We start from the raw sequence: 17676 nt of genomic DNA, 5'->3' as shown, positions 1-17676 counted from the left end.
AATGGAATATTTTTAGATTTGCAGTGAAATTCTTTCTTATTTTTAAAAATGTTTTATTGTTTTAAAAAAAAGAAAATTTAGAAATATAGAATTTTCCTAATTTATGTGTTAGGGATGTTTAATTTTAGATAAAGCAAAACATTTCTTTTATAATGACAATTCGAGTCAATCCCATGTACAGTTTTGTTTAATTAGGCGAAGAATCCAGACGCTTCAAAAGCGGCCGAGTTTAGGGCTTCCGATCCGGGTAGAACCGGAACCGTGCTTTGGGTACCCGTACGATTTTGAAGGACCCGAAAACCCTGTTATTTTAAACGAATGTTTGAATTTCAATATAATATTTAATTTCTTTATATCTCACACAATTTTTCAACATGTAAAATTCTCCAGATTTTATTTTGTTTCGTTCAACGAACGAATTCTGCGAATTTCGTTCATAGTAGATACGCTGATATTCTATTTATGAATATTTTTCGAATACGTAAAAGGTTTTTTTTTTGTTAAGAAGAAGTATCTCATTATCTCGCATTTCGAAACAAAATAAAGACGCATAAAGACCATGAATTTTGTAGCGGCACTAGTTACTTGAGTATATTGAAAGAAAAAACGACTAAATGTTTTTCCCAAGTATATAAATTGTTTCATTCTAAAATTCATTCTTCAAATTTCATTCGAAATAGTATGAACGAATATTTTCTGAATATTTGAGAAATTATTCGAATATTCATATAATTGAAAATTGGGCGAAAAATCTAATATTCGATTAAGAACCCTAGCTACGCCCCTTTTGTCACAGGCAATAGAAAAATAATAGAAGCTTTATGATCATGCTTTGATATGATCATAACAACTGTATTTCGTGACAAAAATTTCTGCAATTTCTGCAGCTTTAATTAAACCAAAGTGCTTAATTTTTAACTCCGACATTTTTTCGGAGTCCTAAACTGAAAGTTTTATCAGTTTAGAACCAATATCTTCAAAGTTATGTGTCTTAGTGGCATGACAAGACATCATCGAATTATTACGTTTGACGTTGAACTGGCGGCGAAATAATCGTTGAGTGGTTACGATGATATATATTATATATAATGCGCTTCAAAGGCGAACGTTCCACTGGTTAAATCTATGGTTCTGTCAAAACAGCGTAGGAAGTAGAATTACCTCTATCTACAGTGGAACCCGGAAAAAATATTTTAATCATTGCTTCTTTTAAATTGGTTGTTCAAGAGTAATAATGGTCATACTAATTTATTTTGCATATGGCTAGTTATGAGATATTTATGAGTTATTGTAAAGCTCTTTAACTTGAAGATGTTTATCATACTTTTCTTGTAGATGAGTATTTTCAATTAAACTAGCATTTACAAACGCAATATTGAGTAATGTTGTAACACAGAAAGAACGAAGAAACGAGGGCGTTAAATGGCTTATAAAACAGTAATTTAATATAAAAGTCTCAATAGCTGTAATTTACTTCCTTCCAAACCAACAGTATGAACATGTGTAAGGATGAGTGTAGATTATAAAAACATCATTCATAGTTTAGTTATCAATACGGTAGATTACATAATATCAATCGAATCATACACAGCAAGATCCGTTATTACTCTATGCCAAAGATCAAACTCTGGTCGATCGCCGGTAATCCTGGGTGTCATCCTCTGGTGCCAGCAGATCGGATCGTGCCAAGTCGGAAAGCCCTCGCATTATAGTAGATAGGGTAGGGTAGGCGGTGGCTCTCAGCCGGAAATATGAGAAAAACGCGGTGGCACCCCCACGCGTGACTTCCGCCTCGGATATCGGAATAGAACTGATCGATTTGAAAGCCTGCCATTTTATCATGCAATGCAGTAAACGGTGTATCCAATACGTGATTCCATTTCAATGTTACATGAACCGTACTGCTGTGGCGTGAGCTGCGGCCGCATTGACCAGAACCCGGAAGGAGGCTGCGAATAGAATCTCTAATCTGGGGTGGTTTTTATTTTGGCTTCTTCACACATGATCGTATGCGTGTATTATTAACCATGACCTTATTTGTATAACGGACATTCTTTATTTTTTACGATATATTAAAATTATATTTTAAGTTTTCAATCAACCCTTTGAGTAGTGAGTTGATATATACACATTTGTTAATTTGTTATTATACACCTTGGAATGAGGATATATAATACACCTTTCTGTTGCTATTTATTCATTATTGTTTTATATTGCGTTTATAATAAGTAATATTATTGGGAATGGAGCCAATGAAGCGCCAGCGCACTTAACGGGGGCGTGCGTTACTAAAAATAGTGTTAATCCTTTGAGTAGTGATTTAATTTATACACATTTGTTAATTTATTGGTATTCACCGAAGAGTGATTTTTCCATAATTATTATTTTATATTGCATTTATAATAAATTATAAAAAACAGTGATTCTTAACGTTGAATTTCTTTGATTTATTTTACGTATGTTTTATTCATTTATTTTAACACTTTTATGATATTATTTCGTTAATTTATTATATTTTATTCGGCTTTAGTAGATTTATTTGTCTATAAAATTAATATAAAATATTTTTTATTATGTTAATTTATTTCTTGCTCTTTAATTTATTAGTATTATTTTAAATAAAAATTATTTACAATGAATACTATATAATTATAATGTTTTTTATTTATTATTTCTTCAGTTATACATATTATATGTGTCTATATAACTATATGAGGTTATTAAAAAACAGTGAAATTTCGACCGCCGTACATGTACGGCGATACTCCTCAAAGGGTTAAGATGCTTGAGATATTCTACGGAAGCTAATGATCGTTTTAGACATTTTAAAGATTTTTAAAAGGAAATGTAGGTAAACTATCTTTAAAAAAAATGTTTAGTCAAAATATATAATTTCATTGATAATTGACGAATCAACCACCATCAGCAAAAACCCACCCTTATTGATGCTGTATCGAAAAAGTTAGAATGAATTCACGGATTAATTTATTTTTGGACTCGAACAAATAAATATTTGAGTCCTTAATCTAACTTGATTTTTATATGATGACAGAATATTAAACAAAATATTTAGTTTCGGTAGCATATGAAAAGTGTGGTGAAAAATATGCTGACAGAAATTTCCTTCCATTATAGTTTGGCGTTGTGCTAATTACAGATTAGAATTATCAGTAAGTGATTTTGTAAAGAAAATTTCAGGATTAATTAATTTTATTGCTTTTGATGTGAATTTTTGACTTCTGAGAAGTGATAATTCGGGTTGAATACCAAAATTCGGGTTGAATACCATTTTATCAATACTCTTATATCATAAGTCCATTGTAATATCGGTAAAGATAGCTGTCATATTTTTAAAACATATTTTTAGACTTGACCTAATGATAACATATTTTTAAAAATAATTTTGGGATAGATTCGAGACAGTTTTTAAAATTTTTGAGGGATAACCCGAGAATTTCTGGTTTGGAATCAGGGACAATATTTCAGTTTTTCCAGGGAGAGGGGGGGGGAAGTTGGCCAGTTAGTATTCGTTTTTTTATTTTGATTGCATTTAAATTAATAATATTTCATTAAATGACATGCATTTTCCGGGCAAATTCAAGAGAGAGAAAATGCCCCCAATTGACGTCCCGGATTTTGGACTCTGGATGTGCTGCAGCTGCTGTACATTTCACACCACGAAAATATTTCAATAAATGATCATCCTATTGACTTGAAAACATTTTCCACGTTGAAAGAGTCAATTTAAAAAATAATGATAGATAGCAAAAATGTTACGTTTGCCACTAAGCGAAAAAAATGATTCATGGAAAATACATACTGTAAATATGGACATGCAAAACATATCTGCTTCATGTTTGTGTTATTTTTTTTGAAAAGTTCATGATAAGTTTTAACGACAAATATTCAGTTTTAAAACGTGAAGTGGTGCAGGAATGAAGACGTTTGATCTATGGCTCTAAACTGATTATATTTTTATATTTTTGTCAATATTATACTATACTTATAATATTGACAAAAATATTATAGTAATTTATAGTACACTGAATTCAGGATTTTATTCCATAAAATAAAAATACTTTTACAAATGTTATAAGGGGTGAAAATGCAGTAAAAACTTGTAATAAATAACTTCATAGAATCGCTTGATCTTATGGTTACACTCGGTCAAGATGTGGACGTTTTATTATTATGGAAATTTTAAAATGCTTCTTCAGATAATATAGTAAATTTATGTTGTTTTATTTTAACCGGCGATATAAATATATTTATGATATAACTCATCGTCGCATTTAATTATTTGTCACTCTTATCACTAGTTTGACAAATTCTTCAATAGTTCATCAAACTCATTAATGTGATGTTAAATTATTTGATGTACATAAAAAAATACCATAAAAATCCATAGTTATATTTTTTTAAATTAATATTTTACTAATTATCCCCAAGGGAAATGGGTATGTAGTTTGGTTACAATAATCTCGCCACAAACTCACAACGTTGACCCTTAATTAACCCGTTCTAGTATTATTGTAGTATATGAGTGAATGTTGTTTAACCGAGCAAAACGAAAGTATCTTCCCTGCGACGAACATGAATTTATAGACACAATAACTTCCTTCGGAACACATTTGACCCCGATGTGGGTTATTATTTAATTAGAGGACCCTGAATTAGGATTTTAACGACGGGAAAAATAATAAAGTGATACACATATACGCGTGTTTAATTTCTTAAGGGGAACGTAAAAAATATTTACGGCGTCGTTAAATATCTCGCCTTGCGGAAATACGAGATAATAATATTTTCATTAAATAATATAATATGTTGCTATTATTGTGTATACAAACTATGTATATGCTGTAACGATGAATGGTTCCCATGTGTGTTTTGTGATCGATTTAGAAGCCTAAGACGTGTAACATACCAACGTACAAGGGATGCAATTTAACATTATATATATTTCGATGAAAACTTGAACGTCGATAATGCATTGCTATTGTTTCCTTAGAAGTACAACAACATTTTATAACACGTAAGGTATATCGAGAGAGTGGGATTGTTAAGATTATTGGAAAATTCGAGATTAACTTTTACCTTCTAGCTATAGACTTATATGTAATGCGATTGATAAAAATCATTCTGAAATATCATTTTTTTTGGGATTCTAATCCTGAGGGGTGTGACTTCGCAGCTAGTTAGACGTAGGTTAGACCCTGATGGTTATGAGAAAAATAATATATTTCAAAATTAATTTTGTTGTATTACTTTATAAAGATTCAGTTTATCCAATACAAGTCAGGATTGATAGACAAAATTGGGTACTTTGTTGTTGAGAATAGAACTGCAAATCCTCTCGTCTCTTCTATTATTTAAGATGGAAAAGTTTCGAGTGATAATTACAAGCAATCGATTCGAGGGAGGTTGTTCAAACTTTAAATTGTGTTTCGTATGAACTTTGTTCCGATAGCTTTATTGGCCCTTTAACAGAAGTTGCCAACTATTCGATTAATCGTTTTTCTCCTCTCTCGAATTCAACGATCTTTCCATTCCACATTCTTCGCTGCTCTTGAAAGATTCCAACGATATTTTTAAAAACGAAACAGATAACATTAAATTCCAGTAAACAGTTTGTAACTATAATGTGAAACGTTTTATTTTTAAACGCTTCAACTTTAAACACTAAATTTTAACCCTTCTTTTTAACTTTAATATAAAAATCGTTCCTGTTTCTAACCACTGACACAAACTAGGTATTTAGCTCTGAATAATCTCATGGTTTCTGGCTTCTCATCTGTAAGTTTAGTCGAGTTCGCAAGTCTTCCATTGAATGTCCAATGATAATGGTGTATGTTTCATAGCTCGACGTAATCTGAATATAGCGAAATTAAGCAGTTAAATATTACTTATATAAATAATTCAATTTGCGATCTATACTCGCGCATATTTACAAAATAAATATTCGCTGTAAATTCATGTTAATTAAATTATGTATTTGGCAAATTTTCAATTTTCTCAGATTTAAAAAACCACACGATGCGCGAATTTTTCTCATCGGCAAATATAATCTCATTATGGGTGAATTATCATAAGCTTTCCGACCATACGCATTTTTTTCTCACCAAAGAGCTTCGAGTGCTTCATCCCAATTCCGATTCCATTTTTCCGATAGCACGCAAATTCCAAGTGGCACAGTTATCTTCGCTCTCTCTCTAAAAAAGCGAAATGAAAATCTGATTCCAGACGCGTGACCCGTCACCGCGTCCACTTTGTCCTAAAAAAAAACCCATTTGGAATTCAGTACGTGGTGCAATTTTTTTCTAAAAAAAAATGTTCGTTTTAAACGATTGTAACTTCATATTCGGTTCGCATAATTCTATTTCCGTATTCAAATTTAACGCCCTGGAGGCGATAACGAACGCTTTCTATGGCAGTATCGATCCTGGCCTCCAGGAAAAGTGTACCCTCAGATAAAATATGTTTACTCCGACTAAGTTTGCGATCGGCTGCGTGTGACGTGACACTCCAATATCTTCCTAGTGATTCGAATGTTATGTATGCAGCTGGGATCCTCAGGCGCCCACCCTTTTGCCACTGTTATACTATGCGAGCCTAAATGGATGCCACTTGACACTACCCCTAGTATGAAAAAATGTGGAAAATATTCTATACGCCTCTGTGCGGTCAACCCTTTTTCTGCTACGTGCTTCTCCACTAGATCGCATCCATTCTGGGTATATAAAATAAAAAAATAGAGCACGAGTAATATTAATTAAACGAAGGGTATGCGTGAAAATATTTAGTCTTTGTTAAGGAAAACGGTTGTTTTCTATTTAATAAATTAAGTGAAATTGATATTATTTAAATTTTTTTATGTTTGTTAACGAAACGGTAATTATTGAGAGTTAACGGTAGTGCTTCTTTGACTTGATATTTTAATACCGAATATATTCAGCAATTTTACGACTATTTGTTTTTCGATTCGTATTTATCCAACTACAGTGAAATCTCTTTGTAACGAATACCGAAATAACGAAATTTCCAGTGTAATGAATCTTCAATTTCATACAAAATGTTTTCATTGTAACGAAGGCTGATCTCAGTATAACGAAATATTCACCAAATCAGTTCGTCCTTGACTTGGCGTGTGTCAAATGTGTTCACAAGCGACATTCAATGTGTTTTGCCGACTCTCAAACTTTTTTTATAAAACATTTTGTTATCAAATTTTATTGTGTTCATTACAGTATCCTAAAAAATGAATGCCTGCCAATCTCTTGTAAGAGGTTATTTTGATGCTGTATTAATATGGTAATTAAAAATAAAATAAAAATATATCGCCTTCCTTACATTTCAGTATAACGAAATTTTTTCTTAAGTATCGTGAGCTTCACTATACTGAGATTTACAATTCATGAACTATTTGTTGGTATAAATAGTGCAACATATTGAAATTTTTAATTTGTAAAAACAACATAAAACACAAATATGTATTTACGTACGAGTGGGAAGCGTTCCCACTGCTGATTTTAGTGCTTTTGACGTAAATTTTTACCTTCTGAGAAGTGAAAATTGTTTTTGCCCCCACCTATTGCCAAAAATTCGGTTTAAATATACTTTGACCCATACTCATATCAGAAGTACGTAGTAATATCGGTAGGGACAGCTATCATATTTTTAAAACATAGTGTAATATGAGGCAATATGCAAAAAAATATAACGTTGCCGACACGATTTTATTGCTTTTGACGTGAATTATTGATTTCTGAGAAGTGATTTTGCGCCCACCTATTGACCAAAATTTGATTGAATATATTTTGACTAGGGATTCCAATCCCGGGCCAAAATTTTGATCCCGGGATTTCGGTATTGCAATTAGTCGATCCCGGGATCCCGGGACCAGTCCCGGGATTATTTTCATGTTATTTTATCGATAAAAATAATTTAAAATAAATAATACAATATATTTTTACATCTGTTTTTTATAACGTACAATGTATAAAGTACGTATAATTTTAGTCTTGGACTTAAAATAGAAAATAATGTAATAAAAATAAAAAAGGGAAGGTCTTATATATTTATTTGAGAAGAAAGAAATTAACTTTTGACAATGTATGCACATAGGTATGTACATTCATAGACACAATTAATTGAAAACATTATTTTGAATAAAACTCACGAAGTAACATCAAAGCATCAAGTGTTTTACCATTTAGCCTTGATCTGATTTTGATTCCTAAACAGCCTGCTGCTGAAAAAGCAAGTTCAGACTCACAGCCTCAAAGATTCACAGATGACACGTGCAACTCGCGCAAGTTTGTACACGAAATATAACGATGTTGTCAATAATAATTCGATTGTGCTTGATAAATCAACCAATCCGAAAAATTCGGGATTATGTTTTGTAATCCCGGGACTCATCGGGTATTGAAAATCGTTCGGGATCCCGGGATCCCGGGATTCGGGATCCCGGGATTGGAATCCCTAATTTTGACCAATACTCTTATATAAGAAGTTCGCAGTAAAATCAGTAAGGATAATTATTATATTTTTAAAACATAGTGTTTTAAAAATATAATAATTATGGAACAATATGCGAGATTATTTTGATTATTTTACTCTGAGAGAAATATTTTAATGAAAGTTCTATAATTATAATTAGGTTAGGTGTGGGTTTGAACAAAAAATGGACGTTTCGCGACTGTCAAATTGAGTTGCAAATAATTTCACTAGCGCCTATTATTATATTTTCGCTAGTAAAAATATATATCTACTGGTGAAAATGTATTTGGACTTCAATTGTAACAATAGAATTTGTCAGATAAAACATATCTTCACTGGTAAAACTATATATATCTACCAGTGAAAATGTATTTTGATATGGTTTCACTGAAATTATATATTTTAAAAACTGTTTTTCCTTAGATTTTCTTGGAGGGATACCCTGAGAATTTCTAGTTTAGAATCAGGAACATCATTCTTGCTTTTTCGGAGGAGGGGGGGAGCAAACGTTGGTTATAGTGTTTTTTTTTTAATATTTGGATTTTATTAAGATTCATAGTATTTTATCAAATGACATCCAGTTTTGGCTAATTCGAAAGGGGCGAGGCAAATGCTCCCACCTGCCCTCCCCAAATGACGTGTCCCTGTATCTTGCCACGCTACAGGAACCTAAGTTTACCTCAACATCAGAAATTACATTCATTTTTGAATAAATGAATAAATAAATATTTTTTAATATCTTGGATACATTTGTATTTTGCGTATTTATATTTTTATATTTTAGCGATTTGCTCTAAAACTGTAGAGTTGAACAAAAGTGTTAAATTTGGATAAAGTATACAACGACTAACTATGAGTATTAGTTAAAGCTTAGAATACTATATTTCGTGTATACTTTCACTAGATAAATGCATGCATAATGTATTTTTTAACTAGTGAGTGAGTCGGAAAATATCATATATCATATAATAATTCGAAATAAATGAATAATAATAAGCTCTCGTAAATGTTTTGAAACAGTAATGGCAGAAATTTCATTTACCATTCAATTCAGTAGTGATAGAAATTCAAATACACACTAAATTGTAGACAAACTGCTGCATATTGTTTTAGAAAGTAAATATTGTTATTATAGAACTACTGAATATTTATACAAATATTGAAGTTTGAATGAGCCCTAAGCGATTATCAGCGAGTTTATCTCAATGGTGTTTAAAATGTGTCCCTTTACTAATTTATAACGAATAAGTGAAAAACAAAATATCTGTTGATTCCTAGCAATACATCTTGACTCAATTTTTATTTTCGCTATCCGTTTGAAAGGTCTCGCAGTTTTATCTCGCACGACCGAATCAAAATGATCTACTTTCATCACGTGCAGGCAGTATACTACCTAATACATAATTGAGAGCAATTTGTCCCGTCTACTTCCCTTTGAAATTTCCCGTCCATCTGTCGTCTCGCGCTTTTTGCTCCGCATGGTCTCCGAACGGGTTACTGCTTCTCCGGCAAATGGTGCCCAGGAAAGGAAACTCAATTACCTCCCCCTTCGGGCCCTCTGGCTAAAATTTTCACGCAGGTAATCCGAATTTTCCGGGGCTTTTCAACGAATGAGCGGCGCCCGCGGGTCTTCCCGTTTCACGCGCGAAATTCGATATGGGCGAAAAATGGTTAAAATCATAACGGGAAAGCGCCGACCGACGCGTGCTGCCGAGGTATTTAATTATATTTTAACACGATAATTGCTCCTTAAGCTGGAATAACGTTACAAACGATAATATCAAACGATTCAGTGTTCCTTGGCTTACCGGGGAAGAAAACTCTTTGGTGGTCTTCTATTTTAGTGTTGGAATTTGCGTTTTGTGATTTTGTTTGTAAAGGCGCTGAAAATATTTTCGCTTATTGAATGATCAAAGAAGTGCCGTGTAACGATTTAATTTCAACTGAACGTTTATAAAATTTATATTCAAATATTGTATACTGCGAGATGAAATTCAGAATTTAATTAAGTATCACTGAAATTTATATTTCAGAATTTTAATTAATAAAAACTGAAAATATTTCTTGGCTACAATGTATTAAAAAAAACCAGCAAAAATAGCTCTACACCCAGGCCTCGTATAGCATGGTCATATGGTTCCACAAAAACGCCGCGTTATACGAGGTTTAAAGTTCATACAAAAATAGGGTTTGCGTTCCGAGAAAAAAATCTAAATTAGTTAATACCCTTTATTTCTTAAATAAACAATAAAAAAAATATACATTTTCATATTTATCGATTTTTTTAATATGTAATATATAATAGATCATTCATTTATCATCGCTATCACTTAAAAATCTATACGTTCGACTCTTTTTCGAGATCAGTTGTAAGTTTTCATCATCAGAAGACTCTGGAGTATTTTTGGATTTGACCTTTAAAAAATCTGTAATAACGATTGTCTACTTTTGGCATATAAATCTTTACGTATTTCGTTATAAGGGGCCGAGATCTGCTGTAATCCACTCTTGAACTCCATACTTCTTTCCATTATAGGATCATTTTGTATTAAAAAATGTTCTAATTTATTAGCCAATTTCAAGCCGTCATTTATTGTTTTTAATTTGAAACATTTAGCAACTTCGCTGCAACTGCTTTCTGCGTCATTAACAATGGTAGTTTCATCTAACATTTATTCTTCTAATTAAATTTTGTTCAACGTACGATCTTCCAATATTTCTCCGATATCTTGAATATCCATATCTTGAAATCCTTCTCCACTAATACCACGATAAATGTTAATTATTCTTTGGTATTCATCTTCTATTGGTGATACAACATTTTCTCCAAGGACTTCTTCTAACCACAGCTTTTTCCAGCAAAAATTTAAAGTCGATTGACTTATTTTTTTAATGGATGCCATATCGATACAATTCCGAATATAATTTTTTTTCTAAGTTTGTGTAGAAGTACGCTCGGGATAAGGATGCCGGTTTGTTATTGTGTGCGTGTACATGTATATGAGAGGGAGAAGCGATGTAGCGTGTACTTCGTTGTCTCGCTTTCTCTTTTATTCGTCATTAAAGTGCAGTGTGGCACAGAAGTTCGATCTTCTCTTGTGATTTATTTTAAATAATTTTGTGTTGATATTGGTTTAACCCAGATATGCCCACTGTCCCATGGGTAGGTCACTAAACTCGTGCCACTGTTTTTATTTATAAATGAAATTTTAAGAGAATAAAATTTCTTGGGCATATCTGGGTTAATTGATATCAAGGCTTCAAATATACACTGTAAGTTATTCGTTCTCTTACCCGTGGATTAAAATATTTAAATTATTTTTCCATTAATCTGTACGTTGTTGGTTTTTTTACACTATTCTCTGTAAGGCTTAAAAATGTTATTATTCTTATCGTTGCGCCAATGATAATATTTTAATTTATTCAATGGATTCTAATGATTTAATAGAGTCGTCGAGCCATTAAACAATCTGCGAATAATTTCTTTCCCCATTTTATATCTTTTTGCTTTTAAAGAATAGCTAAAGACTTCATTATTTTTTTGACTAGTGAAAGATTTTGAATTTTGCAAATATTTAATTAATGATATCAATGTCTGGTTTCTTCGATTATATAATATATTTTTAATTGTCCGTTGAAATTTCCAACTTAGCTCAGATCTATGTATGTTAAGTAAACATATATTTTCGTTTAAAATAAAAAAATTAAATATTCTGAGCAAAATTGTTTTGAGCCACACAGCTCACGCACACAATAACAAACCGGAATCCTTATCCCGAGCGTACTCTAACTGTTAAATTCTCATCTTGTCATAGCGCGATCCATTTGCGTATAAATCAAACATGTTAATTAATTTTTAATTGTTTTTTTTTCTGAAACCGTGTTATATAAAACGTGTTGTACAAAAATATACCTCAATTCAAAACCGTGTTGTATAAAAAAAATATTATACGAGGCTTTGGTGTATTTTTAATTTTACTGTTATAGTTCGATTTGCACTGCACAATTATTGAAAATATTAAAAAAAAAAAAATTTTATACTTTTTTTATGATCATGTATAGAAATAAAAATAGCCGGTATCAAAAATCAATGTTCATCAATCTGTATACATATTTACAAACTTTTTGGAATATGTACATTTATAAATGAATGATGGAAATTTATATGATACATATTTAATCAGTCGACGCTGTTTGTAAATGTGCATATTAATATTATTCGCACAACATTTCATCTACTATATATTTATTATAGAAAATTATTAAACACATGATTAAAAGTTTATTTTTAATTCAAGCTGAAAGCTATAAATTTAATATAAAATTGATCTTGCATCTGGGTTTTGGGGCATCTTTATTTTAAAATTTGAAAGTAAGGTATAGAACTAGAATGTTTTAAATACATAAAATCAGTATACAGTGTCTTTACTATGCTCGGTAAAATGTAAGGCATAGTTTATGATACAATAATTCTTTGAATAATGAGATTAAAAATATCGTAAACACAATTGATTTTTGTCGGTATTTTGAGTTGCAGAAATAAAATTGAATAAAAGCAATTTAGATTTTAATTTAACTGCTCCATTGAAACGCATCAAGCGAAGTGAGTCCTAATTGAAAACGGAGTCCTTTCAGTGGCAACTTTTCAATATAACCAAGTACCACGGTGGGCAATGGCGGTACGTAGATAGCTTTGGCAATAGTGCCAGCACAATGACATGCGACAAGAGTCGAAAATAGTGTCGTTGGCTTTAAATTGCCGAAGCTTTCGAATTTCGCCGGAGCTGATTAGCAAAAGCCGGCGACGGACCATTAGCCCCTTATATATACTACAGTGCGTATACTGTACGATAAGGATTGGACAATACGGTGTTTCCATATCAGTTCACCCTCACGCATGACTTGTCCGCAGCCAGGGGACTCTTGTCCAATTTTATCAGCCCTTGTTCAATTTGTCACCGAGGGAGAAAACGTAAACACGTTCCGTTCGAATGCAAATTGATGGAACGGACAAATTGGAGCTTGTGCAAATAAATTTATTTTGCTTGGCGAATATAGATGATTTTCTCGATTCCAAGAGTTATAATGCATAAATATTTTATAATTCCGACCACACGTGGATGTGTCTGTACGTGCGAAATTTAGCATAGACAATCCAGGTTCGTTATGTTGGTAATCCATGCCGAATGGCGCACTGAGAGAATTTCTCACGGAGAGAGGAATCAGCATTTCTGCTGATTTGGCTCCCGATAATCAAGAAACTCGTGCATGAATAATTTTTTTCATAGTTAGGCGTGTATGGTGATTCGATATTTGTGCTCTCTGGCGGAAATCAGGCTCCGTATCAAATGTATAGATACGATTATATATAATATATAGACATTATTATTTTAGTGTCTATTCATAATAGTGCTATAAATTCATTTGTAGTCACAAAGTGTTGTGTAGTATTAAGACGCTTATAATTATTATTGCTTTTTAAAGTATAGTTATAAAGTCGTCTTTTTATTTAAATACTTTTACAGAATTTTTCTTCTAGTATTACTTTTTACATATTTTTTTTTATCAAAATTTTACCTGCTTGTTAAGCTATTACATATTCATACAATATCTTTTAAATAAATGTTCCCACTCTTGAATCTTTAGATTTTTTTTGCAAAATTCGCAAACATGTATCAACATTCGATAATATATTACAGCATAAACTTAGCAATAAAGCATAAATGAATGGAATCTATTTTTCGGTCTTTTTAATTACAAATTAATTAACATATTAATAATAATGTTAATAGAGATAATAGCGGTATTAACTATTTTTTCTCACGGTATTATTGCAATTCCTAGATACAAATATGGGGCTCAGCAAGGAACTCTAATATAGATAAAATTCAAAGATACCAAAATAAAATACTAAGGATGATATTGGGTGCTCTATGGCTTATTCCAAATTCATACATCCATTGGGAACTAAATATGGTAAAAAAATAGATGTACAAGTCAAACATAAAATATAAAGAAAGACTGATGGACCTTCTGAATCAGCTTGCGAAGGATTTAACAAATGTCCGATACAGGAAACGCTTGAAGAAAAAGGAATTCTTATAAAGTAAAGGCTAAAATAATATCTTCAGTTGTGAAGTAAATTGCTGATAATGGCAACTAACCCACCTGGCATTAAACAGACAAACAAATTGTTTAATGTACCATAAGGACATATTTTCCCACCAAATGTTTGTATTTGTTTGCAATAAATATTTCCCTCGATGTTTCTCTTTATTGAAGTAGAGTACGCTCGGGATGAAGATGCCGGTTTGTTATTGTGTGCATGTACATGTATATGAGAGGGAGAGGCGATGTAGCGTGTACTTCGTTGTTTCGCTTTCTCTTTTAAGGACAGTCGCTGATTCGTCAACGCTGGTATTCGTCATTAAAGTGCAGTGTGGCACAGAAGTTCGATCTTCTCTAGTGATTTCTTTTAAATAATTTTGTGTTGATATTGGTTTAACCCAGATGTGCCCACTGTCCCATGGGTAGGTCACTAAGCTCGTGCCACTGTTTTTTTATTTATAAATGAAATTTTAAGTGAACAAAATTTCTTGGGCATATCTGGGCTAATTGATACCAAGGCTTCAAATATACACTGTAATTTATTCGTTCTCTTACCCGTGGATTAAAATATTTTAATTATTTTTCCATTAATCGTACGTTGTACGTTGTACGTTGTTGGTTTTTTTACACTATTCTCTGTAAGGCTTAAAAAAGTTATTATTCTTATCGTTGCGCCAATGATAATTTTTTAATTTATTCAATGGATTCTAATGATTTAATAGAGTCGTCGAGCCATTAAACAATCTGCGAATAATTTCTTTCCCCATTTTATATCTTTTTGCTTTTGAAGAATAAAGACTTCATTCTTTTTTTGACTAGTAAAAGATTTTGCAAATATTTAATTAATGACATCAATGTCTGTTTTCTTCGATTATATAATATATTTTTAATTGTCCGTTGAAATTTCCAACTTAGCTCAGATCTATGTATGTTAAATAAACATATATTTTCTTTTAAAATAAAAAAATTAAATATTCTGAGCGAAATTGTTTTGAGCCACACAATAACAAACCGGAATCCTTATCCCGAGCGTACTCTATTATCTTGGTTAAATCAGGTTACACTTTTTTTACTTGAGACAAGTTTAGTTTAATATAATATAACTGAACTCACATTTAGTAATGCCCAATAATGGGACAAGTAATTTGTAAAATATGAATTATCTGTCAAAAAATATGAGATTATATGTCTCTTATTTGTTAGGAATATATTAAGGCTAAGCAGGACATGTGATTTTACTATGTAGCTATACTGTCAGACTCAAAATGTCTGCGTTTTTTTTACGAAACAAGAGAGAATTTCATTATTTTTTTGGTAACGCAATACCGTCCGATTTTGTCTGCTGCAAACATCGTGGCTTCGAAATAAAATTACGCTAAAATGTGATTTTAGAATTTACCGAAAAATTAGTATTATTTTACTGGTAAGACTGGTTTACCGAAAACCGGTAATGAATGCTTTATCTGAAAGGGCACTGAAAAGTAATAACCAAAAAAGCACTCGTTTCTTTGATTATAATGGTATATAGTTTACTACAAATTTTTACCACTATGTCGTAATTTGCAATTTTATACTACTTGTGATTTCGCGAGGCAATAAAACGAGCAGAATTATGGACGAATATTTTTTTAATTTTGCACCACGATAATGCACTGGTGCACATTTTACTACTAAATTCGTGATTTTTTGAGCAAAAGCATCACTGTCACGATGACTCTGGGATACTCGGCAAACCACAATACAAAACGTGTAAAAATATAATGTATAGACAAAATTTTATTTTCAAGTGTTATGATAGGAATAGAAGCCATTTTAAAATAAGATTTTAATAAACGAAAAAATATAGTTGTGAATAGTATAAACCTTAATATGGCGCAGTATGTCCGTATTGATGACAAAAAAGTGCATTATAAATAAAATATAGCACTTTAAATAAATAAAAAAAGCTGTGGAGGCCAACGACACCCGGTGTTCCCAAGCGGTCACCCATCCAAGTACTGACCAGGCCCAATGCTGCTTAACTTCGGTGATCGGACGAGAACCGGTGCATTCAGCATGGTATGGTCGTTGACGATCGCTGAACCTTTTAATTAAACCAGTATTAAACTCTTCTTCAATAAAAACAGATGTTAAAATAAGTAAAAAACATCTTATACAGTTTGTAACTTTACTTGTTTTATTCCACAATCTTATTTATTAATCAGAAAATTCGGTATTATGAACACAATGCTTTGTAGCAAACTCGCCAACGACCATACCATGCTGAAAGCACCGGTTCTCGTCCGATCACCGAAGTTAAGCAGCATTGGGCCTGGTCAGTACTTGGATGGGTGACCGCTTGGGAACACCGGGTGTCGTTGGCCCCCCATTTTTTTTGTTTTTTTACCTGCTTTTGTTGAAAATATTTTATCTCCTGTTTATATTTTTTTAACAAATTTATTGAAATTAAAATTATTACTATATTTATCGATCAGGAGTAAAGGTATCGAACGTATATCCGTATCGTGTACTTTGTTTAGAGCTAGTAGTATGGGCGTAAACTCAAACTTACGATCTCTTCCTCAATTATGAATAACGATGAAATGGATAGTTTTGGAATTGACAGTATTATAAATAGAGTATAGTTGGAAACCACGGATATAATGATTTAGTTGTAAGGATGTGCTTTCGCCAACGACCATACCATGCTGAATGCACCGGTTCTCGTCCGATCACCGAAGTTAAGCAGCATTGGGCCTGGATAGTACTTGGATGGGTGACCGCTTGGGAACACCGGGTGTCGTTGGCCCCATAATTTTTTTTTGATTGTTTTTGTCAAAAATATTTTACCTGGAGACTAAATGCGAAATATCTTTAATAATAACATTATAAATTAAAATATAAATACACGGCACTCGAAATCCATAATACTCAGAAATCATTCATTTCCCGATATATGTACATCTGGACGGAAACCCGTTTTGAGGATGTTGGTTGACGTGAAATACATTCAAAACCAGACAGCAGTATCTATGATTTCTTCATTAGACATCACGTCTAAATCTGCATCATCCGAATATTCTGTCT

General features: G+C 32.0%; 1 long non-coding RNA gene and 3 other non-coding genes across 4 annotated transcripts in view; 3 read left to right on the top strand and 1 right to left on the bottom strand.

The window, feature by feature from the left end:
* LOC148228853 (uncharacterized) overlaps positions 1-17676 on the top strand; it is a 46060-nt gene that overhangs the window by 9758 nt on the left and 18626 nt on the right. The window lies entirely within an intron of this gene.
* On the bottom strand, positions 16564-16682 carry LOC148228863 (5S ribosomal RNA). The gene has a single exon (XR_015811831.1). It is a non-coding gene; the product is annotated as a 5S ribosomal RNA (ribosomal RNA).
* Positions 16855-16973, top strand: LOC148228862 (5S ribosomal RNA). The gene has a single exon (XR_015811843.1). It is a non-coding gene; the product is annotated as a 5S ribosomal RNA (ribosomal RNA).
* LOC148228861 (5S ribosomal RNA) lies at positions 17280-17398 on the top strand. Its single transcript, XR_015811802.1, has one exon. It is a non-coding gene; the product is annotated as a 5S ribosomal RNA (ribosomal RNA).

This window comes from Plectrocnemia conspersa, unplaced genomic scaffold (assembly GCF_051122295.1).
Source record: "Plectrocnemia conspersa isolate PC_06_02 unplaced genomic scaffold, ASM5112229v1 ptg000012l, whole genome shotgun sequence".
Classification (NCBI taxonomy): Eukaryota; Metazoa; Arthropoda; class Insecta; order Trichoptera; family Polycentropodidae; genus Plectrocnemia; species Plectrocnemia conspersa.
This window is presented reverse-complemented; position numbering and strand designations above follow the sequence as displayed.